The sequence below is a fragment of the Acipenser ruthenus genome, chromosome 3, assembly GCF_902713425.1.
Source record: "Acipenser ruthenus chromosome 3, fAciRut3.2 maternal haplotype, whole genome shotgun sequence".
NCBI classification, from domain to species: domain Eukaryota; kingdom Metazoa; phylum Chordata; class Actinopteri; order Acipenseriformes; family Acipenseridae; genus Acipenser; species Acipenser ruthenus.
Genome location: NC_081191.1, coordinates 26,270,382 through 26,294,967, shown reverse-complemented (window position 1 = coordinate 26,294,967; position 24,586 = coordinate 26,270,382). Strand labels below are relative to the sequence as shown.

General features: G+C 39.3%; 1 pseudogene; it reads left to right on the top strand.

Annotated features, from left to right (window-relative positions):
• The first annotated feature begins 1,328 nt into the window (after window positions 1–1,328).
• On the top strand, window positions 1,329–23,736 carry LOC117394487 (1,25-dihydroxyvitamin D(3) 24-hydroxylase, mitochondrial-like; annotated as a pseudogene).
• The last annotated feature ends 850 nt before the right edge of the window (window positions 23,737–24,586 follow it).

Sequence of the window (24,586 nt, the reverse complement as noted above, 5' to 3'; positions counted from 1 at the left end):
AGAAACTGTAACAAGAATGAAAAGAAAGCGCAAGGAAAAGGAAGACGTTTGCCATGAATTTGTTTGTGCAATGGCAGTCAAGGATCAGTTTAAACCAAGGGGATGGGCCTATCGATGATCTGTTTCGCAAAAGAGCTCCTGAAGCAAAAACCATGCTGTATGCATACCAGCTTTACAGCAAGTATTTGCCAGAAGTTTTTGAAAATTATTTGGAATGCATTGCAAACATGGTGGGAGATTTTAAAAAAACTAGCCGTTACCCTTGATGAAAGTCCAGAGATACATGGCGATCCAGCTGTGAGTATCCTTTTCATTTTCTATGATGATGAGAACGAAAATGGTAGAAAGACTGTAATGGCCGATATGGAAATTGTGCACGTATGTAATTCCCTTTCTTTAGCAATGCTGCTTGGAAAAGTTTTGAACAAATTCAAAAAGTCGTGGTCTGATGTGATATGTTTGTGCTCAGATTCTGCAAGCTACATGATAAAACTGTTTCGTGACTTGAAATCTACCTACCCTGATTTTAGAGCAATCCCTATACAGGATCCCTTGTTAGACATAGTGATAAAGGATGGCCTTCTTTCACATCATTTTAAAGATCTAGTGGATTTTGTCATTCATGCTGGTGCTTTATTCAAACATGCACAGGAGTTGAAGTGAGCTTACTTTGCAACCTGTGAGGAAGTAGGTTTAAAAACAAAAGTGATCCCGTCTGTTACGATGTCTTGTTGGTTCCCTTTCAATTTGAAGACGACCAGCAATAGGCCCCTTCATGGGATGATGCACTTGGTCCCACCCATTGAGGGATTAAAACCGTTATCCTGAGGAAGCCATTTCTCTTTTTCCTTCTCAAGACGGTACGGTAAGACCTCTGTGTGGGGCTGAGCGTGTTGATAGAAAAGAGCTCGAGTCGATTGAAAAAGACAGAGCCTTTTGCCTTTCTTTCTTTCAGCGGCCACCTCGCTTGCATGGTAGATCGCTCTTTCTTATCTGTCTGTTGTGTGTGAGTGACTGCCTGTGCAGTCACCCTTGCAAGTGGTTGTCTATTTCCTTCTTGAGAGTACACAGTTCCCCCACGGGGCTAGACCTTGCCGCATCCCTGCTGTCAAGTGACTCCTCCAGCTGTGCTCTCCTCCACGGGGCTAGGCCTTGCTGCTTCCCCGCTGTTGAGTAGACCTCGCCGGCCTCTCTAGAAGATGCGGAAAAGCTGGGCCTAGCGGGGTTCCCCACAGTAGACTCCACTATCGTGGCCCTGGTTGACACCCGACGTGCCTGAACTCAAGCGGACGTATGCAGCGGAGGCGCAGGAAACTCGCCTGTCAAACATGGCGAGTGTGCTGATGGCCTATATGGACGGTGTACTGCGCAAGGCCCCGCTCCCTGAGCTAGTGGTCACGGAGCTACGTCTCCTGTCCGGCACGCTGCTGCAGATCTCCGGTCTCCAAGGGCAAACTCTTGGCCGGAGCCTGGTTAGCTTGATTGTGGCTCACAGACAGCTGTTTTTGTTGCAAGCCAGGGTCCCTGATGCAGATAAGGCTGTGCTACTAGATGCGCCTATATCCCCGGGACACATCTTTGGGCCAGCCATGGAGGAGGTCCTGCAGAGATCCCACTGGGAACATGAGGCGTCCCGGCAGGTGGCCGCGTTGCTCCATCCCGGAGCTCCCACATGGGGCAGGTCAAACCGTTGACAAGCTCCTCTGACACAGACTGTCATCAGGACAGTTCTAGTCCCCACGGCTCTGCTGGGTGACCTAAGGCATCACCTACAGGGCACGCCAGCAGCGAACAACCGGGCCCACACAGCAGGCAGAGGGAACGCAAGACGTGGCCAGTCCACACATCAGTGTCCCAGGAGGAGTTTCCAGGGCCAACGCCCTAGACAGCCACCCTAAACTGCCACCCTAAACTGCCCCGCTGCATCAGCAGCCCCGGCAGGGCCCCTGAAGGTTGGCGGCCTCAGACCCCCTTTTTCGACACAACAGCTGCAGTACTGGTGCGCTTCCACCTCGGACACCTGGGGCTTCATTTCCGCTTGGAACCTCCTCCCTTTCGAGATATCACGAATACTTTTGTGACAGACCCTCTCCAGGCATCAGTACTTCAGAAGGAAGTGGACGCAAGCGAGCAATTCGTCTCGTAGTCTCCACCTCCCACAGAGAGGGGTACTACTCGAGGTATTTCCTGGTGCCCATAAAAGATGGTGGCTTTCGCCCCATCCTAGACCTGAGGCCCCTCAATGGGTTCTTAAAAGAGAGGGGGTTCCAGATGCTGACTCACCGTCCCATTCTCCAGTCTGTCTGGCTGGGTGACTGGTTCACCACTATGGACTTACGGGACGCGTACTATCCTGGCTCCCATGTGGCTGCAGGGGATCAGAGTGGTTGATCTGTTCCCACACGACGGTCGTGACAGAGCACCTGGCGAGGCTGGGCTTCACCATCAATGATGCAAGAGTCGGCTTACACCAGTGCAGTGCACAACGTACTTGGTGCTGGACTCCAATATGATGTGCGCATACCTGTCAGACGAGTTGCAGCTATCCAAGGTTGCCTCTACCTGTTTTGACAGGGATCACAGGTCATCCTCCTATTGTCCCAGAATCTGTTGGGTCTGATGGTTGCAGCCATATCAGCCATTCAGCTGGGTCTACTTCGCATGCACCCGCTACAAGTGTGGCTCAGTGCATTCCACCTAAATCCCAAATGCGACAGACACCATCGGCTGACGGTGTCTCACGCCCGCTCGGCAGCCCTACGCTGGTGGAAGACGACCTCTCACCTGCGCAAGGGTGTATATATGGGAGTGGTCTTCAACCGCCAAGTGGTGACGACAGATGCCTCCAACTTGGGTTGGGGGGCAGTCTGGGAAGGCAGAGTCCTGGTCGGACCACTGGACATCCCAGCATATAAACATGCTGGAGCTGCAGACAGTCTCCCTTGCTCTCTGCCATCTCCACCCAGTGCTAACAGGTACGCATGTGTTGGTCTGGACGGACAACACAACAGTGGTGGCGTATGTCAACCACCAGTGTGGCCTACGGTCCCCAGGGTTGCATTGCACTGCTTTTGATGTGGGCTCAGAGGAACTTGCTGTCCCTGTGGACAGCGCACATTCCTGGAGCGGTGAACTGGGCAGAAGACCTCCTCTCAAGGGAGGGTCCCCTTCTGTCGGAGTGGCGACTCCACCCTCAGGTAGTGGAGCGCATTTGGGAATGATTCGGGAGGGTGCAGGTCGATCTCTTCGCCTCGACAGAGACGCACTGCCCCCTGTGGTACTCCCTCCACCGCTTAGGCGGTCCACTCGCGTCAACGTTTTCCCACCTATACCGCTGCTCCCGCACTTTCTCGAAAAGGTCCGGTTAGAGGAGGCGTCAGTTCTCCTAGTGGCCCCCAGGTGGCCCAGGAGAATCTGGTTCTCGACCCTGTGCCAGCTGTCAACGTCCAGCCCTGGGAGATCCCACTGCGCATGGATCTCCTCAGACAACAGGCACTCTTTGGCTATGGGTCTCGCCCCTGAAAGGGACCGCTGGTTGCCCTAGGGCTATCAGATGCGGTTGTGGGTACTTTGCAGAATGCTAGGGCAGACTCCACTAGGTCTTTGTACACCTACAAGTGGAGTTATTTTCAAGCTTAGTGTCTGGCTAGAAGCCATGACCCAATCTCTTGCCCTATGCCAGTTTTCTTACAGTTTCTGCAAGAACTGCTTGATGCTGGTAGGTCACCTTCCACTTTGAAGGTGTATCTAGCGGCTATTTCTGCATGCCATGCCCCCGTAGATTCGGTGTCTCCGGGTGCGCATTTCTTGGCTACCCAATTTTTTAAAGGCGCTTTACAATTACTCCCTCTCAGGAGGACTGTTGTCCCTGAATCAAGGCTTGATATTGTACTGCAGGCTCTCACGAAGGCCCTGTTTGAGCCCATATACTCCATAGAGTTGAAGTACCTGTCTATGAAGACAGCCTTCCTTGTGGCTATCACCTCCGCTAAACGGGTCAGTGACCTGCAGGCACTGTCTGTGCACAGCTCCTGCATGTGTATTTGGGAGGATGACAGCAGGGTGTCTGCGCACCAACTCTGCTTTCCTCCCCAAGGTGATCACAACCTTCCACATTAATCAGTCTGTGGAACGGGAGCCCTTCCATCCACCCCTGTTTGCTTCAACAGAGGATGAGAGATTGAATTTCCTCTGCCCAGTGCGGGCATTGAGATGCTACGTGGATAGGACAAGAGCCCTGCGTCAATCTGACCAGCTCTTTGTCTGTCACGGGACACCCCTCTCAAAGCAGCATTTGTCACATTGGATTGTGGACACAGTCTCGACTGTGTATGATGGTGCTGGTTTGCCCCCACCTGGAAGGGTAGCCGCACACTCCAGTAGAGGGTTGGCTACATCTTGGGCCCTCTTGGGCTTCGCTGTCCGATATTTGTACTGCTGCTAGCTGGGCTATGCCGTATACTTTCTCCAGGTTCTACAGCCTTAAATTGGTGGATCCTGCCCTGCCTTCATTAGGCACAAGGGTCCAAGCTCACACCGCTAACCCTTGGGTTATGCTGTTCTCATGCATCCCTCATATGCTGCCGTTCCTTCTTCCTCACGACGGCTCTGGTGTACATTATCCCATGCATAATGTCGTTGGTGGTCATCTTCAAATTGAAAGGTAATGTTAGGTTACATACCGTAGCCCTGGTTCCCTGAAAGAGAAGACAACCACCAACTGCGAGGTCGCATCGGTCACCCTCATGGGTTCGATGGAAAAAGAGAAATGTTTTCCTCAGGATGACAGTTTTAATCCCTTGTGGGCGGGACTGAGTGCGTCATTCCAGGAAGGGGCCTCCTTGATCTAACAGCTGCTTTTGACACCATAGATCATGGCATTCTTCTTGACCGTTTCAGAAGTATGCTGGGATCTCTGGAACCTGTCTCTCCTGGATGTCCTCTTACCTATCCGGATGCATGCAGTCTGTTTTCTATAATGGAAGCTGTGGTGTTGCAAACTTGGTCACTTGTGGTCTCCCCCAAGGATCTGTTCTTGGGTCCCTTCTCTTCAATATCTACATGCTTCCCATGGGTCACCTCATCCGTGAACACAGCCTCATGTTTCACTCCTATGCTGATGACACCCAGCTCTACTTAAAACTCGACCCTGGAGCCCCTCTGCCATGGTCTGGCTCTCGGCATGCATTCAGACATCAAGGCCTGGATGTCTGCCAGTTTTCTTCATCTGAACACTAGCAAATCTGAACTCCTTCTGGTAGGATCTAAAACTCAACTTAAGAATCTAAATATAGCTGCCCTGAACCTCGGAAACTGTCTGCTGCTGCCTTCCCCCACAGTACAAAGCCTTGGTGTACTTCTTGACAGCAACCTCTCCTTTGATGCCCACATCTCCTCCGTGGTCAAATCTTTCTTCTACCATCTTCGAAACATCTCCAAAGTCCGTCCCTACCTTTCCCTCCCAGATGCGGAGAAACTTTGTCATGCATTTGTCTCCTCTCGACTCGACTACTGCAGCTCTCTATATGGTGGTCTCCCGGCACGCACCATAAACCGACTGCAGCTAGTTCAGAATGCCGCTGCCAGGATCCTCACCAGATGTAAAAAATGTGATCACATCACCCCCCGTCTTGCCCAGCTGCACTGGCTACCTGTAAAGTTCAGGATTATTTTCAAAACTCTCCTGCTCACCTACAATGCCCTTCATCACACAGGTCCCGAGTACCTCCTCAACCTGCTGCCAATATTTTTTTGATGTTGTTGGCAGTGCCCATATCTAGTGCCAATGTGGAACGTTCTTTCTCGCAAATGTGTGTCATCAACAACTGTAAAGAAAGAGCATCAATGTCTGCAGACAGTTTCAAAATGTATGCCATGATTTACTATAACATGTTTTCTGAGTGACTTGTGATTTGATTGAAAAACACTTCCATACAGTTTTTTTTTTCTTATTCAGAAAGACTTTAATATCCAAGTTTATATAGCCTACTTTTTATATCCGGGATGGATGCGTTGTTTACTTTGTTTGTTTTTTGCTGCTAACATGGACTGTTGGAACTCATACAGTTTTTTATCCGTATTCAAAAAGACTTTTATACCCGTGTGTACGTAGTTTTGTTTTTTTTTATACCTGGGACCTTTTACTTCTCATAATTGCCTGAATGCTAAATGTGGATTCAACACTGTAAGTAAGACTTACAGTTACAAAGTACTACAATTAAGGAAAATGGTATTGTAATTTAAATTATTATAGAAACCGAAAGCTGATGTGTTTGAGTGGTGTTTATTTTTAATAACTGAAAATAACTGATTTTGCAAAACAATAATAAAAACTGAAAAAACACCCCCAATCTAAACAAAAAATAAAAAATGAAAAAATCAAGCTTTATGCATACAGTAAGAATCCACTGAATAAACTATATAAAGACTGGGGAAATAATGTGGTCTAATCCATGTTTCTTAAAATAGTATAATATCCAGTTTTTTTTTTTAGTTTTTTTTTACAATGGTCTGTGGGTTGATTAGTTAAACTTGGCTTGACTGGCTTGTCTTATTAAGTAAGCTGCAATTAGAACCAATTTAGTTCAGTTCATTGGGATTTTCTAGTCCCGAAGTTTCTCTGCTTGAAGTAGACTAAACCACACGTATGCTGCAATTGACCCCCAGCGATGTTACTGAACATTTTTATTTTGAATGAAAAATGAAAGCTAAAAATGGTTAAAAAGAATGTGTCCTTATTTTATCATATATTTTCTGTTTGTTACATGAGTATCATTTGTTATGACAAGGAGAGTTGAAAGTAATGTCTATTTGTTTAAATTTATTTTGGTCTGACAGGTTTTTTTTTCTCAATCGAGCACACCAGATGAAACATTTTATGGATTCCCTTATGTTTCCTTTTGTTGAAAATTACAAATGCCAAACTGTTTACCTAAAGAAAACGAAGACCCGTCAGGATAACCACAAAAAAAACAAAAAAAAATCATCACTGTGAGAACAGTTAAATAGTAAACCTGTCAATTCCTTTGCAGTTGCTGTGCTTTTAAAATGAGAAATGCATTTCCTATTACTAACTGTAATGAATTTCTTTCTTTCTTGTCATAAATTGTCAAAATTCATTACAGGAATACTGTATGTACTAACAGACAAAAGGATGGTGAAGCTCTACTCATTTTCAAGGACCCATAGAGAGCTACAGTATAGCCATGTGGAAAAAAAATTAAAGACCTCAATAAGGAATTAATGATTGAAATGAAGAAAAGCATACAGCAATATTATACAGTAAAACTTTGCATATATATTTTAATAATTCAGTGTAACATGTCAATGTGTAAAGGCACTGCTTGAACAGTTGTGTAGAATTATCAAGAATTCAGTTTAAAATTCCGACAGGCCTGTAATATAATCAAGCAATGTATACAGTCCCTGGATGTATAGTGTTGTCGTTCTTGCCAAGGAAAAGACCACGTTTCAAAAGTCATGATGAATCAAAATCAAGTAATATCACTCCTGATACTCTTTGATTATGATGTCACGTTTTTTAATATTGTAGCGTGTTGTGCAAGAGGCAGAAAACAGGAGAGACGCTTGGTTCCTTCAATGCTTTTTATTTAGCATGCTTTTCTTTTAGACTCACAGGGCCTCATTTACGAAGCATTTGCCGTACGCAAAACATGATTACCTTGTGCAGTTCTGTCCCCGTCCTATTTACTATTCCCATTTACATGCGGAAAACAAGGATTTAATAGTGCTGCTGCATCATTTGCATTGAATCAGTGATGTTTACGTATGCAAAGCAGCATATTAAACACAGATAATGAGCTGCCATACATTTATGAGCTATTCATGGAGGTCTGACAAGGATTTTGCGCAGGCAAAAATGGCAAAAAAATTCTGCTGACTGAATGCTGCCGCAAAGCAGAGAGCATAGGCGGCAAAAGCTGTGTACCGATTTGAAATGGCAGATATTTCAGGTCCTGTATAGCCAGAACGTGTTAATGCGACACTATGATTTATTTTAGGCTAATTGTAAGTAGACTAAGATAAAAATAAAATATGCAGTCACAGAGAATGCCAGGCCCACCCCCTTCTTATACCCTTAGCTCCGCCCCTTATTCAGAGCAGGGTACCAGAGCTCACGCACATCCCATTGGTCCTCAGCTGCACACTAGGACCAATGGGCACAGACAAACAACAGCCAATGGAGACAGACAGATAACAGCCAACGGTAACAGACCAGGGGAAAGACAAGCAGGCAGGTGGATTACATTACACACGGGAATATACACACAAAAGTTAAACAAAGCAGAGTCGAAATACAGCGGGGAGGGAAACACACAGCAGTTAAACACATAGTCACATCGGGAGATACAGAGCGGGAATTACAGTACAAACAGCGGGATTTACAGTGCACAGATATTCCGCTTGACTGCCTCACTGGGAGATTCTGCTGCAAAGAGGCAGAGCATTTAGAGGAATACAATATAAAGGTGCAGACCTTTGTATTCATGAAACAGTGGTTTCAGACGTCAGTTTTACTTATCAAAGTGTATAGTGTATTTTTAAACCTTGAAAATTTGAAAAAGAAAAATGTACTCAGCAGTCATACTTCTTTCCAGCAAATGTGTAGCTTCTAAAGACAAGGTATAGGAACCTGGGATTGAACCCACGACCCTCTGGTCAGGAGTTCAGAGCCCTAACCACTACTCCACACTGCTGCAATTAACTGCAATTCAACTAACACAAGTTTTCAAAAAAAGAAGGTGAGAAGGTGAGAGGGTGGGGGTGGGGGGGGAGGGGGTTGCTGCATTTAAAAAAAAATCGGTTTAGTCTGGTCTGGAGTCCTGTTTACGCCTTAGGCTCACGTCACACTCTGTTACGCACAAAACATCATTTTAGCAACTAAGGCCCACACTGATGACATCACCTTCCAGTTTTATGCCTTAAGCAACTGTCCTGCATTGTTGCACACAATATTATGTGTCTTTTCTCAACAAATCATTTTGCCCCTGAGGGTTCAGCTTGATGGCTTCATCTTAATCTCACCCACTTAATTTCCAGTTATGTATAATTACCTCACCCTCTCTTGATTTTAATTGCCTAAAGTCTTCCTGCCAACCCTCAGTTAACTGAAGGAACTGCTGGCAAATTAAGCAAGTACTACATGTCTGTCTTTGTTTCCTAAATCCTAGCTGAATGTTTTGTTATTAAAAAGAAATATAGCATTTAAAGATAATACTATATTTAATATAAATATAGTATTAAATTCTAGGTTTAACAACCAGGTTGATAGAAAAAAAAACCTTTGCAACTATTGCGATTTCATGGTTATTTGGCTTGTTAGGTTTTTTTTGTGTTTTTTTTTTAGATTAGATTTGTTTAGAGTAGTTATTGAATTGCAGTTTAGACACTATTAGCAAACATAAGTGCAACAAGTATGACTCACAGCCCACACTTGAGTTATATTTGAAACTACTTTTACATTTGGATACCAAAGTCCATTCTTGTCAAGCTTTATGTGCTTTGAAGAACTCTTAGCAATTCCTACAAATAGAGATCCAAAGAGGGAATATTTTTAGTTTTTTTTTTTTTAAATAATGATGGGACGCACAAAATGCAAATGTAACGTTTTGTGATATGGACACAATACAGACGCTATTTTAAAGCTCATTAGTTCACTATGAATGTGAACTAAAAATAAAATCATCAGTGCTTGAATTGTTATTTACTCTACTCGCTCTACAGTGTTTGCAACCATTGACCACTTTGAACACTCCATGTTCACTGGAACAGTTCAGGCTTTTTAACTTCTATCTCAGTGCCTTTAACCTATACCAGGTACCTAAAACGTGTATCATTTATTGAAGAGAAACAAGACTACACTTACCAGGTTGAATTGTAATGTGAGTTAAAAAGCCGGTTCCAAGCTGTCCCGGTGATTATGGAGTCGTTTGGCCACCCTAGTCCTAAAGGAACCATATGGTTCTATAAAGAAAACCTGGAAAATCCAGGCAACCTCTTTCCAAAGAATGCACAGAATGCATTTGTTTCCTTTTTTTAGATATTTTTTAAAGATCCTTGCACAAATACACACACACAACTACATTATACAATTTGTCACGTTAAAGCTGTTTTACTTATATACCAGTACACATACAAAAGATAACTACTTTTAGGTAACCATTTCTAAATAATTGTCTTAAGAATACATACTTAATTTAGTTATAGCAATTCAGCTGGTCTTTCACATATAATTGGTGACACAGATCATTTTCTGTTGATTGTGTTTAAGAGTGGCCTCATAAATAAAATTATTAAATTATAATGACATATTAATAGCACAAAAATGAGTCAAATACATGTGTGTATATATATATATATCTATATATATATATATATATATATATATATATATATATAGATATATAGATATAGATATATGCCAATAACTGTCTCTGACGCATCCGTCTGGAGGTTGAACCTCCTACTGAAATCAGGACTGCACAGTACTGGCTTGCTACACAGCCTTCACTTCAGAGCGAGAAAGGCCCTCTGGCACGGCTCCGTCCACTGAACCGTATTTGGGACAGCCTTGCAGGTGAGGTCGAGGGAGTAGCCCGCTAGTCCCAAGAAGGAGCGCACCTGAGGTCTGGTCATAGGGATCGGCTAGTCAGCCAAGGCTTTCATCTTAGCAATCAGCGGTCTGATCTGGCCACTCCCTACTTGATACCATAAGACATATATATGAGACCACACAGTGCTAGGATTACAATTGCATGTCTTCACGAAAACAATGTCAAGGTCTTGCATTGGTCAGCTTTTTTTTCCTGACCTGAGTCCAATAGAACATCTGTGGGGCCAAATCACCAGTGCCATCCACAGGAGACAAATGTGACCAGCCAACCTATGCCAGCTGGTTGCAGCTGCACAGGAAGAGTGGTGGAACATCCCATAGCAGTCTATCCAGAGGCTGATCAAGTCTATGCGTCAACGCTGCCAGGATTGTGTTAATGCTCAGCGAGGTCATGCCCGATACTAACTTTGTAATGTTTTCATGTGTCATGTTTCATACTGAAAACTTTCATGATTCTTTGAATATTTGTTCACAGTTTCTGTGATTTTGTTTGATATCGATGTTTAAAATATTTGATTAAATCCATTAGACCTGAGTGTTGCGTTTCTTTTGTGCATCAGTATAGTATGTTTTGTAATTCATTTTCTGTTAGCTCACAGAATTGGTGTTCAGCCATTTTTTCTTGTGAAGAGTGGAAGGGGAGAAAGGCGTTCCTTTGAAAAGGGGCAGGACTGACAGTGATGTGAACCAATCGCATGACAGACGGAGATTATTGACCGGTGGTGTAAGGATGTTAGGGCAATTATTCAATTTATTTTTAATAATAATAATATATTTATTTTGTATAGCGCCTTTCATTAAAAGAAATCCCAAAGTGCTTTACATTAAAAAAAAAATAAAAAATAAACATAAAATACATCAAAATAAGGTCTGTCGCTCGATTAAAATTTTTGGTCAGTTAATTTATGGGCATTGATTAATCGGTAGATTCATCCCTGCACATTTTTAATAAAGGTAACAATCTTATAATGGCTGTCCTGCATAGTAATACATAAAAAAATAATAGAATCTAAAATAAAATAAGCCCAATGGGAATCTCGTCGTTTTAAAAGTGTTGTTATTTTACTAAATGTAACAAATTTTCACACAACGTCAATCCATGAAAGAGTTTAATATCAAAATATAATGTGCAAGAACTGAGAATAGATTTTTTTGTCTTTCATGAAAACATACCATAAATAACACTTATGACTGTCACAGGGAGCTGGTTCGTGGAGTGTGTGTGCACCTGGCTTTTGTAAGTGTCAACATAAGAAAACAATGACGAGTACCGGTGCTACAAAGCCCAATTTTGTTAAGTAGCTTTTCCAAGCCGATTAAAAAATATTACCGGTAAAACATACAATATGCTCTTTTTAAAAACACATGTGAGTCAGTGCGTATTTGTGTTACTGTTGGTACTCCTGACTCAGGGAAAGCACACAATATGTTAGCGTACTCTACCACTCGTTTATACAAAACTTCACTTTGCAAACAATGGCAGCACAACGGACAGAACACCGGCCACGACAGATATCGCATCATTCCACAAGCCACCAAAATGTGCTATGTGTGCAAAGCTTAGCAATGAGTATGCCGATTGTATTGCAGATTAAAATCATCAAATTCTGCGATTCAAGTCAGGCTTACAACACATGCAGTTAAAATGCTTCCTGTCTTAAGTATCTGCAGATCACATTATGTGTGCGGATATTCGTTCTCCAAGACAAATATTACACCGTGTAACAAATTTTTTATTTTTTTTTTGTTCCTGGGTAGTAAGTGTTATTTCCTAATTGCTTATGCCTCAAAAGTATAGAAAATGGCTATTATTCCCCACAAACTTTGCTTTTGTGACCAGGACAGTGATATTTTGAAATGTACCTATTTTCCAGAACATTCCAGATAGATACAGTGCTGAGTAAACTTGGAGTAACTTTCCAGTAATATAAATAGTAGTATAAATACAGGGGCCTTAAGCCCACCAGTTCAGTTTAGTTCCAGCTGCCTAAGTGGATACATATCTGCATTTTTCTGAGATGGCATCAAGGTCATAGGAGACTTCAAAATGGTGGCATTCCTGATGGGTCTCCAAGGCGGTTTTACCAAGTTTCCCTGCTATCTTTGCCTTTGGGACAGCAGGGACACCAAGGCGCACTACCACAGGCGGGACTGGCCACAGTGGACCAGGTTCTCTGTGGGGAGGAACAACGTCAAGTGGGAGCCACTGGTGGACCCCGGGAAGGTGCTGATGCCACCACTGCACATCAAATTGGGCCTTATGAAACAATTTGTCAGAGCTCTAGATAAGGAGTCAGCAGCCTTCAAGTACCTTCAAGACTTCTTTCCTAAGCTGTCTGAGGCAAAGGTCAAAGCCGGTGTCTTCGTCCGACCACAGATAAAGAAGATCCTGGAGTGCAATGAATTACCCAAGTAGCTCACTAGTAAGGAGAAAGCGGCTTGGAACAGCTTTGTCGCAGTGGTTCGGGGCTTCCTGGGCAATCACAAGGCCGAAAACTATGTGGAGCTGGTTGAGACTCTGGTGAAGAACTACGGCACAATTGGCTGTAAGATGTCCCTCAAAGTACATATCCTTGATGCTCATCTTGATAAATTCAAGGAGAACATGGGAGCGTACTCGGAGGAGCAAGGCAAGCGCTTCCACCAGGATATACTGGACTTTGAACGCCGCTACCAAGGACAGTATAACGAGAACATGATGGGAGACTACATTTGGGGGCTGATTCGTGAAAGTGATTTACAGTATAATCGTAAATCTCGAAAAACTACTCACTTCTAAATCTTTTGTAGTCATTTTTGGATTACTTTAGTATAAATACATGTTAATTTGGATTCATATGTTGTTTTTTTCTGACTTTATGTGAACGAAAAGACACAAATTCGCCCGTTTTCTCATTGGAAATAGGTCAATTTCAAAATATCACTGTCCTGGTCACAAAAGCAAAGTTTGTGGGGAATAATAGCCATTTTCTATACTTTTGAGGCATAAGCAATTTGGAAATAACACTTACTACCCAGGAACAAAAATTGTGTTACATAGTGTTATTAATGTTAGCGTTCTGTTCTGACTGATGCAAATCTTTGCATCTCTGTATTGCTCTTGCTGAGCTCACCTGTAACCCTTGAGGATCTGCCACTTCTCCCACTTACTGTGAGTATTAGCCTATTATAAATGTAATGAATGTAAAATGACTATTTATTATTTGTAAGGTGTTTTTTATTTTTAATTCATTTGAAAGAGAAAGTGATTTTTCTGTTCAGTTTTTTTCTTCTTGTTTTCTTCTTTTTTTCTTGTTTTCGTCAGGTTTGTTTGCTACAATGTGCTTTGTTTTTGCAGTGGTGAAACAATGTTTGGCTCTGTTAACAAAGACACATAAGAATACAGTAGTTCTACAATTCTATGGTTATGTCAGGGAATGAACCCATGCACTAATAAGTCAGTAAAAAAGACAGACTAGTAAAAATGTCCCCAAAAACTCCTTTAAACCAACAACATGTGTAACAGTTATATTTGTGTAGCTCTGTGTTATTTGTCGGTATGGGGATGGGAGTGAAAATGCGCTCCGGACCTTGACCTTGCTGTAACCAAGAATTTTGGACCTTCACTAAAATAATTGAGTACCCCTGATATAGATGGTCCTGGCATCTCCACTATAAGCGTTCAAGTTTTTTTCCTTTTTTTTTATTAAACTGGAGTGAACATTTAGAAAATGCCAATTTCTTGCATCAACAAGTGCTCTATGGCAATCAACTACTGAAGTAGGGCTAAAATAAAATTCTATTGAAAGATATGGCTCAGGTTTGTTACCAAGTACGGTAGATCTTGGGCTTGTAAAACAGACAATGCAACCTCAGTGTCTCTTAATTGGATGACATTATGTAAAGTTTGGAAGTTTAATTAGGTCCTTAACTAACAAGCTGAAAAAAAAACATGATCCTTTTCTAAAGGGCTATTATGTGCTCTGATTGGCTGAACCAAACCTTTATATTACATTACTGTCGCAGACCATCCTCTATATTTCTGTCTTCGTGGAATTATTGAAATAGTCATCTTGTATCTGAGACTAGACTTCTTGTAACAATGTTCATCATCTGTGCTTTATTACTCAAAAGTAGATTGAAATCATCCTTGACAAAGAGGCTGTGGTTATCTTCTTCATCATTGTCATCATCATCTACAACTCCTCTATCACACCTCTCTCTTCCAGGTCCTCCCTGCTGGCCATTAGTTGGGAGCCTTTTGGACATTTTATGGAAAGGCGGACTAAAAAGGCAAAACAATATTATGGTAAACTTTCATATACTCATTACATTATGTGACTTTGTAAAGTTTAGATTCATATACTCATTACATTATGTGACTTTGTAAAGTTTAGATTCATATACTCAGTACATTATGTGACTTTGTAAAGTTTAGATTCATATACTCATTACATTATGTGACTTTGTAAAGTTTAGATTCATATACTCAGTACATTATGTGACTTTGTAAAGTTTAGATTCATATACTCAGTACATTATGTGACTTTGTAAAGTTTAGATTCAGTTTGGATTATTTGGGGAATAATTACAATATATTATAGTACAACAACTTGAATATCATTTTTACTTAAGCAATAGAACCCGAAGAAGAGGGCTTTACCGTGTGGTAAGGCACGCCAAATGTCCCAAGCCAAAGGCGAGGGCATTTAACATAACAAGAAGGGCCTTACCAGATGATAAAGCCGTCTTACGAGGGTTCTATTGCTATTAGAAAATGGAAATTAAAAAATAAATTACATTTACAGTTATACATGATTTTATGCAGCACTAGTTTTTGTTGCTAATGAATACAAAGTTTTCTTCATTATTCTGTGAGAAATGCAGTTTTCTCAGAATTCCATCTGAGGTCTCGTAGCGTCAGGCTTCATGATCCAAGCGGTGGACGATTTGTGGCGGGTATTTCCAATTGGCAAATAATAAAAATACTTCTACTTACATGGAGCTGTTCTTCAGTTCAGGTACCTCTTACAGAAAATCAAATATGGTTTGTGAGCTGTTTGTAGAACATGTAATGGATATAAGTACAGCTAACTTTTTTTTTTTTTTTATTTGGATTTGAGTTCATGTTGGTGTATTTGTGTAAGTTTCAGTATTTAAGTTACCGTTAGGTCTTAACATTTATAAGCGAAATAAATAAAATAAAAAGTTTTAGCAATTAAAAATATCTAGTTATCTGCAATATGTGTTAATCCTAATCATGCTGTTGGTTCAGCAACTTGTTCACAGTGTGTGTTCATAAAGTCAAAGCCTCCTTCTCCTGGCTTTAGAGAAGAGATGTTGTTACTGTGATATGCTTAAATAAAGTTTCTGAAATTAATCAGACTGCATCCAGTTGTTTGATTTCAACCTGTCATTCAAACTAGAGACTAGTGGTTACTGTATTTCCGCTGACAGCAAACACTATTTAACCTAATCCTTACTGGGCTATTAACACAATACTTGTGTAATGTTGTTGTTTGTCTTTGTGCAGCTTGAATACCATAAACAATATGGTGATATCTTTGAGATGAAACTTGGAAATTTTGAGTCTGTGCAGATTGGACATCCTATACTTCTGGAAGAATTGTTCAGAAACGAAAGTCAGTTTCCACTCGACTTGAAATCAGACCGTGGAAAGTGTATCGAGATTACAGAGATGAATTTTATGGGCTTTTAACACTGTGAGTTTTTTCTTTATTAATGTTGCAACCTCCAAGGTACCGGGTTCTATATTCATATGTTAATATTTAGTACACATTTATTTATCGGTAGACCGACAACAGCAATTTGTGAATTTCACCAAAATAATTTTTGGAGTTTACCACCTGTCACTCCACCTCGGCACGCAGGTTACTGCAATTTGGTCAGATAGTCTGAAGCCCACCTCACAGTCACACAGTGAGAGGCAGGAGGCAGAAGTTTATCAAAGAAAGCTAAATGTAAAGTCATAGAGCTGTTCGTTGGAGCAAGGGTTCCCACTACTAAATAAAAATAAATAAAAACAATATTTAACTACAGTTTACTACAGGGCTCCCAAAGGGATAAAAAGAAATATTGTGTGCACCACTTAATACTCATGTTTTAAAACCTTGCCCACTTGTATTATAATTCTGTTCACTGGCTTCACGCCTCCAGCTATTCTTGCTCTTTTGCTTATCTGTGAACATACAGTGGTATAGTTATGAGTGGTATTCGGTATACTGTCAACATCAATTAACAGTGAATGTAAACAGATTTGAGAATTATCATATTGGGAAATAACAAGGCGACACCCGGTATGTTTATATGAAAACTACCTATATATATATATATATATATATATATATATATATATATATATATATATATATTTTCTTTTCATTATTCAAGGGAAGCTGAAGAGTGGATTGCAGTAAGAAGGCCTCTACAACAACAACTGTTGAAGCCAAACCAGATAGAGAAATGTCATGTCAGGCTCAACAAGGTATGCCAGATGTGCTACTTAAATACACTTAATTTACTACAAGTTGTTAAAATCAACTGTGAATGATACATATAATTCCCTTAGGCACACAGAGGAACTGATCTGCAAGTAGGCATCATTAAACACGATTCTCCACAATTGTTTTTCAGGTAATAGAAAACTTAATCACACAAATTGACTCCTGCTGAGATGAAAAACGGTGCATGAAGGACATCATGTTTGAACTAAATAAATGGACATTACAAAGTAAGCACTTTCATTGTCTAGCAGTGACTTGTTTAACACAATTAAGTTACAGGGGTTATAGCTTAAATAATAATTCCATTTCGATGTTGGTGAAATGACCTGCGAAGCACAAGACTACCTGAAAATAAGGCATGCGAAACACATGAAAACTTACTATAGTACCAGACATGAGTTTTATAGTAACTCATACCGCTTGAGTAAATCTTCACCAAAAAATAAATAAATACAATAGAAATCAGATTAAAATCTATTTCCAACTATAGAGTGGGTCGAATTTGAAGTTAAAAAAAAAGAAAAAAATACTTGAAAATAAAAGGATCCCACTAAAAGTGGTTATCTATTAGCATAAACTAAATCTAAAATGAAAATAAATGTTTCTTTCACAACTTTAAAAGTGAGACCTACAAAGTAAAACTTACAAAATTATTTTATTAGCTATAACAACTTTAGGTTTAGCAATACTTTTTTGTATTACTTCGTACATGTACACACCATTCATGTATTAATTTCCATTTTAGGCACTTGTTTGCTGTTGTATAATAAGAAAGTTGGACTATTGCAGCCCAGATATAGCAAGCAGGCTTTAACCTTTATAATGTCATCTAACAGGTAAGTAACTGAATTACAATAACCTTTGGACATTTATATATATATATAAAAATTATAAACAACAACAAAAAAAAATCTCAGTGTTTTCCTGATGTAATTAAATACAGTTTTGCATTAAATGTCTGGCTGTGTATGTGCAGTCCTCCCTCTTTAATGTGATATATGATTTTTTTTTTTTTTTTTTTTTTTACACAGGGGTACTAAAATTAAAAAATGTAACACTCCACAAAGAAACTATCTCATTTTTTTTTAAGGATGAATGTATTGTGTTGTCTTATTTTTATTCAGCAAAGGAATACATAGACATGAAATTACTAAAACCAACCGTATATACAGAAGAGGATATTCTGGATGAGGTGTATCAAAGCAGCCAACTGAGCAGGAAGTAATTATATGCAGTAATGACTGAACTTCAGATTGGAGGCATGGAAACTGTAAGACCTTTGCAACACATTTTCAGTGTTTATTATTCAACACATGATTGGCTTCATTTACAACAAAAATAGAGGTAGCACACTATGATTATCATGCTATTATTCCTGAAAAAAGGGGGCTTACAAACTTTGCTGGTCATCTCTGTTTTTGTAGACTCCAATGATGGTTTAATGGAATTTTTTAAATGTTTCTATTACAAGAACAAAAGCACAAAAGGAATGCCTTAATGTCTAAAGGTGTTTCTACATGCTACCACTACTACTAATCACATTAAGTTTTTTTTTTTTTTTTAAGGCAATGGGTTTATTGAATGATCTAAATGGAGAGCTCATCTCGTTGCTGAGATTTCAGTGATTTATCAGCCACAGTCTGTAGGTATGTGTATCAACTTGTATATTGCATTTATAAATAATATGTATACAAATGTACAGTATACACAGATGATATTATTCAGAGATGCAAGTTTTTTAATTCCTGAGAATTGTTTTCATTGCGTTTCATTGGCCCTTGTGTTATTTGTTTTGATGTAGTGTGCATTTCTTAACAATTTGTCCCTTGAATCTGACACGCATGGAACGATGTTAATCGTACCAAAGTGGCACTGGCCTGCCTCTTTCAAATCTAGAAAACTATGGTATGATGACATCACAAATCTAGAAAAATAATGCATTCTGGGTGCCAAAAGTCATTTTAAACATAGACATAGACTTCACTGAATAATCTCAATACAGGTTCATCTGTTTATACTGTATATTTTTTTCTACATATAAATTAAAAATGCAATACACAAGTGTATATACCTACAGATCATAGCATCGAATCCTGCTGTTAAATATTTTAATACAAAAATACTCCTCATAATAATTATCTGAGCCTTTGAAAAGTTAATTGATTTGAAGTTAAGAATCGTACATCTTTTAGTGGACTTTTTTATGTTCATGTTACGCTGTAGAGATTCTGATAGTCGTTGAGTAACCAAAAAACAATGCACATATTAGCTTACATAGTTTTAAAAAAATAAACATACTTTAATTAGTTGTAGCAGTGCCATGTTGGCATAACTTTAGCATAGCACATTAAGTAATCCCTTTTGTGCGATAAGAGAATCTTAGTAGAAACATTTAACAAATAATTACATTTAACCATCCCTGGAGATATGAAGAGATGACCAGTAGAACTCTCCAGTTGCAGCTGTTGTAAACCCCCATGGCCACCATTAGATAAGTAATATTGGAACATATCTGTAATATCATTCTAAAATCTTACAAAGTCACCGTAAACATCCTTTTTAATGCAATCTGTTTAATTATTGGTATGTTCTTATGATGCGTGCTATATGAAATATTATCATAGCCCCTCCTTAATTACCATAAAATGACACACACTGGCACAGCACTTAGTTTGTTTTAAACCTTGTCAAAATGAACAAAGGCCAGGATCAAGTTTTTTTTTTTTTTTTTTGTTTACAGAAATAATAGCGCGACAATCATAGCGTGCTACTTCTATTTTCATTGTAAATGTATCCATTGTTAATTTGTAGAATTAGAATTCAAAGTCTTAAGCTCTTACTTTTTCTTATTCAATGATTTTTTCTCATTTACTCACATTTACAAAGGCTTTGTTCCTTTATAAATCAGACTGTATTTTTTTGGTAATGAGGGGTATTTATGAGCAAGGTAAAAATAGGGCACATTGAGACACTTTTTATAGCTTACTGTTAGATACTTTTAGGAATGTGCTTTCTTTGGAAGCTCGTGGTACCAAGTCGCTGCCAGCAGTTGACTCGTTGGTCTAGGGGTGTGATTCTCGCTTCGAGAGGGTTCATATCCTGGATGAGCCCGTTTTCACGACCAGGGGTCACAAATGGAGATTAGATGAAGGGGCATTCAGAACAGAAAATAGGAGGCACTTTTTTACACAGAGAATTGTGAGGGTCTGGAACCAACTCCCCAGTAATGTTGTTGAAGCTGACACCCTGGGATCCTTCAAGAAGCTGCTTGATGAGATTCTGGGATCAATAAGCTACTAACAACCAAACGAGCAAGATGGGCTGAATGGCCTCCTCTCATTTGTAAACTTTTTAATGTTCTTATGTTCTTAATATAAAATGTGACATCTTGTCAACAGAATATTCAGTGGTGTTACTGCATGTAACATTTTGCCCTTGTATAGATTCTGGTAAAACTAATCAGTACTTTTGTAGATTACCTGGATTTTCAAATGCTTTTAGTATGCATCATGTAACTATGTTTTTTACTATGCTTTACTATACTTCTATGTGATTCACCATGCTTGCCTGCTAATTGCTTCACTCCGCCTCTCTATGCTTTTACTCGTATCCCACAGTTACTTTTTTAAGGGTGTGACTAGTAATTGTTCTTATTTAATTTTTTTAGACTGCAAATGCAATGCTATGGGCCATCTTTAATCTTTCAAGAAACCCTCAGGCCCAGGCAAGACTAAATAAAGAAGTGCTGAAAGTGCTACCCAATGGGCAGGCACCTACAGTCATGGATATAAATAAAATTCCATTCCTTAAGGCTTGTTTGAAGGAATCAATGAGGTAAAGATCGAGTTAGATGTAGATTGTACATGTACACTATTACATTTTCTTGCTTCTCTTTGATCTACTTTCACCATTCTGTTTGTTTCTAGGGTCACGCCGACAATACCTTTCACAAGTCGTACATTGGACAAAGACACCTGTGTGGGGGGATACTTGCTTCCCAAAAATGTTTGTACAGATACTACTAGGCAACACTATACTAACCTGCCATGCACATCCGAGTTTAGTGTAGGCCCACCTGATCGCTAAGGGTTCAATTGCACATGGCCACCATGACTGTGCTTAAGGTCAGGAAAATATTACTTCAGAAAGAAACATTGCACAGCCATGCTTGATGGGAATATTTGTCATAATAAAAATGGGTGTTTTTTTTTTTTTACATTCATAGGTTTTTTCTTCTTTAGGTAGGTGGAAAATAATCATTATAAGAGCCATTGCATTTACTGGTGCATCTGTGTTTTAAACCTAGTTGGCTATGACATCTCATAAGATTTAAACTTCCCAACAACATGACAAAGTGGCCAGGTAGAGCCTATGTTTAACCACACCTATTTTGTGTTGCTGTAGGTTGCACACTGTTCCAACTTTTATACTTATGATTAGGCCTCTTGTCATTAGAACATGCTGAGACTCATCAAAGGCACTTAAAAGGTTAGGGGGCATATCAAAGGGGTCTATTTCAATGATCTGAATAGAGGCAGATCTTAATATTTTTTAATCCAGTTATTGCACCTCAAAACGGTGTACTGTATTTAATTGTTTATTATTTACAGATTTAGATGTGTTACAGCCATAAATACATTCACAGGGACAGAGATATGGCAATTAAATATTAATATCCTATGAAAGCTAAAACCTTGTGAGTTTCAAGTGGCCTACTGTAAAGAATGACTGATTAATTACTAGTTTCTTAACAATACTGTCTTTTGTCACGGATGCTCTTGTCTTTATTGCATTGACATTGTTACTCAATTTTGCTTTCTGATGTAATTCAGACAGTTGTTATGATTAATGCACATCCCATGAACAACAAAGAAGAATATTTCTCAGATGCAAAGCTATTTAAACCTGAGAGATGGTTGCAGGAAAAAGACAAGCTACATCCATTTGCCAGCATGCCATTTGGCTTTGGAAAACGAACGTGCATTGGGCGTCGTCTGGCAGAACTACAATTGCATTTGGCCCTCTGTAGGGTAGGTTAAACATTTCTACCTGTTTATAATTATGAATTCTGTTTACATGACCTCCCTGCCTTTTGCTTTTAAGTAAAAGGGAGACAACCATCTTCTTTTTCTCTTCCTGCTCAGTTGAATTCTATTTGTTGATGAAAGTAAAGTTAAACAGAAAATGATTAATATTACAGCTGCAAAGTACATTTTGGTCAGTAGGTGGTGTAGTACTACATCAGGAAGAGATCCCTCACTCTCCATGTGTAAGGACAGAGATCTGTTTTGCTTGCTGTGAGTACAGAAAAGCAGGTTACTTGTGTTAAGATTTTATATTAAAAAAAATGTTTTAAATGTTTTGTTTTCTTTTACAGACATTATGGACCATTTTCTCAAAGGGATGCATGCACACAAGAACACAGAAACAAAACTGACTTGTATGCGTGTATGTCTTGGAGAATCAGGTCGCTTTTTCATCGGACATCCACTCTTATGGCATTTTGTTAAGCCTGGCATGGTCATTTCCATGGAAACAATACGTATATTAAAATTAAAGTACATTTTGTAAGGTTGTTTTACAATTGTTGCATTTGTAGTACTACTAAAAAGAAACTTAGTATATTTATTAAACAAAACATTGAATGGATTTATAAGAACCAGATAAAGATTTCTTGTCAGAGAGTTTGACTAAATGTATTACAGTACCAAGTTTTTTTTTAGTACTACTATGTATCTTAGAGTTAGGGTTTTTTTTGTTTTCAATGTTTATTTTTGAGAAGCACATACAATACTATGATACAGCACTCACCTTTTAGAGCAACATATTTATTTGGAGTTGACTCTGAAACATCAATAAATGTACAATTAGTTGGTGCTAATGGCAGTCCTTGCGGCTTCATGCATTAATATTCAATTGACCTGCTGTTTCTTACAAGCTGAAACCCAGTGTGACTTGAGTGTTGCAGGAGCAGAGATATCCAAGATGGCACTTGTAAGTAGACAACCTGGTGTTGATCGAGTCTAACATCCACCTTGGATTTAGAGTGAATAAGAAAAAGCATGGATGAAGCGCCCTAGGTCCTTTTAAAATTTTTTTAAAAAATGCCAGTAATGAAGGACATTGAAGAACATCAAAACAGTACTGTATTGATAATAGTGAAGCAAAAAAAAAGAACAGTATGCAAGGGTTCAGTTTGAAGTTGATATGTTTTATATATGCTTTCAACTCATTTGATTTTCTATTGTTTACATATATATATATAACACGAGTCACTCTAAAGGGTGAATGATTAATTACAGTATTTTGTGCGCTCCTCAAAAATAAACATTGCAAACAAAAAAAAACCCTATTTATTATATATGCCTCTTTTGACAGACACCATTTACTGTATCCCTTGTCATTGACCTAGGTAGTTCACAATGCGTTGTAACCATATCCTGTGAAAGCATTATGCTAAGTGTTAGATAATGTGTTGCATTTTGGCAGATAGTGCAGAAATATAGACTGGTGGCGACTGACAATGACCCAGTAGAACAACTGATGTCTGTGGTTATGGTACCCAACAGGGAAATCCCTGTTGCTTTTCACAAGTATTAACGACTGCACTGGTATGTAACACTCTTTTTATAATAACATTGGTATAGGTACTTCTTTAATCCATAGATAAAAAAAAAATAGAAAATCAATAGTCTAATTATGCCTAAATATAAGGTTTTTTTGAAGAAACGTTTGAAGAACATTTGTGAAACTTCAAGGCTGTTCACCATATAGAGACACGATCGGTGCAAGAGGATCCCCATTTTGAAGAGCACTCCATTCAGGAGAAGCAGGAATCAACCTTTTCTATTGAAAAAGCAAATAATGCTTTAAAAAATATGAACTCAGATAGGAAAATATTTTTGTAACTGGTGCAAACCACGATCTTAACATGTTTTTATTGGTCTTTTATTTTAGGACTGTTTCATGATTCTTGATTTGACACAAAAACATTACAGTGGGACTACAAGGAGACTGCTGTATAGAAGAAGACCTACTTTTATTGTGTTATCTATTTTTCAATTTAAACTGCATTTATATCCATCCACTTTTATTTGTATTGTTGCCTTTGAATCGCTCTGTTACGCTATTCATTTTTAGATTATGTGCTAGCTGAAAATAAATAGCATTATGTAATGATTTTCTTTTAAACATTTATTAATGTTAAGTTTGAGCTACTGGATTTAGCATGTTGTTTTAGTATTTTTTGCACTATAGTTTGGAAGGTACTGTATGTGTTTCCAGAGATGTTCTCTTTATTGAGATCATTACCTAATATTATTATTAATATTTATTTCTTAGCTGATGCCCTTATCCAGGGTGATTTACAATTGTTACAAGATATCACATTATTTTTACATACAATTACCCATTTATACAGTTGGGTTTTACTTACTTGCTCAAGGGTACA